Here is a 1,094-nt window from a genome sequence, read left to right on the forward strand (position 1 = left end):
GTGCAGGTACCACCGGTAACATAGATCCCTGCAAAAACTTCTAGTGCACATGAATTTGAAAGCAAGCCAGAGAGAAACAGCTGCGGAGCATGCTAGAAAGGGCTGACCTGTCCGCATTGTCTGTGCCTGACAAGCTGTCATGTGGCACAGAGGAGCCTGTGAGAGGTATGGCACAGCAAGAGGGTTTGATTGGTCGGTAGGAGCTCCACATGCTAATCAGGAGGTGTGTGTCTGTAAATAGAGACATAAACATCTTCTAATGGCCAGTGTGCTAAAGCTGCCTCGATTGTGCTTTAATGAAATGGGAACCTGGTTTTAGATTTTTGTTCTTTAATTCGCTGGGGGTGAAACCCGTTGTATGAAAACATTCACCATGGGAAGAAAGCTTGCGCACATTAGCCTGGGTGTGTAGCCGAGAACAGCTATGTTAAAACTATACTTTCAGGGATTGTTTCTATAGTTTGTTACTAGAGAAGTGTGGTTGAAAGTGTCTGACCTTGCTAACCACGATGAGAAGTTAAACTGTTCTCTTCTAAGCATGAAGTGAGTGGACAGTGGTGCCTTAATGCATCTGCTGTCTGCTATTGATGACTGTTCTTGCTTTCCTTTTGGGAAGCTGAGAAGAAGAGAACACAGACTGAGTGGTTAGTTCTTATAAAACAAATTTAAAAATAAATGTTTTGGTTTTCTTTTCTGTTATCTGAGCTTGTTTAAAGCTGTTGTTTAGTGGCAAGTCTTAATTTCTTTTGGTAGAATTTGGAAGAAAAGTAAAGGTAGTGTGAAAACTGGTGTTTTAAAGGTTTCTAATTCAGTTCTTACTGAAAGTTTTTTAAGTTTGCTTTATGCTGCTCTCTCTCTCTTTTTTTCTTGTAATCTATTTCAGAATTTAGGTAGGGTTCTGTGTCTGCACGTTCTCTTCCTTTTCCACTTGCTTCTCTCTTCTTCCTTTCCCATTTTTTGGGAAGCCCCTATTTTTACTTCTCCTGCTCTGCCAGGGGGTACGCAGTTTGCTCTTGGCCCCAAGCCCATCAGACAATCCACACAGGATCTGAGAGTTGCTGTCTCTTGGCCGTATAGTGGGTAGAGGGTTCTAA

At 42.2% G+C, this 1,094-nt stretch overlaps 1 non-coding gene across 1 annotated transcript; it reads left to right on the forward strand.

Moving 5' to 3' along the window:
* Positions 1-429: 429 nt before the first annotated feature.
* On the forward strand, positions 430-646 carry LOC120394640. The gene has a single exon (XR_005592355.1). It is a non-coding gene; the product is annotated as a small nucleolar RNA U3 (small nucleolar RNA).
* The last annotated feature ends 448 nt before the right edge of the window (positions 647-1,094 follow it).

Source organism: Mauremys reevesii, unplaced genomic scaffold (genome assembly GCF_016161935.1).
Source record: "Mauremys reevesii isolate NIE-2019 unplaced genomic scaffold, ASM1616193v1 Contig71, whole genome shotgun sequence".
In the NCBI taxonomy this organism is placed as follows: domain Eukaryota; kingdom Metazoa; phylum Chordata; order Testudines; family Geoemydidae; genus Mauremys; species Mauremys reevesii.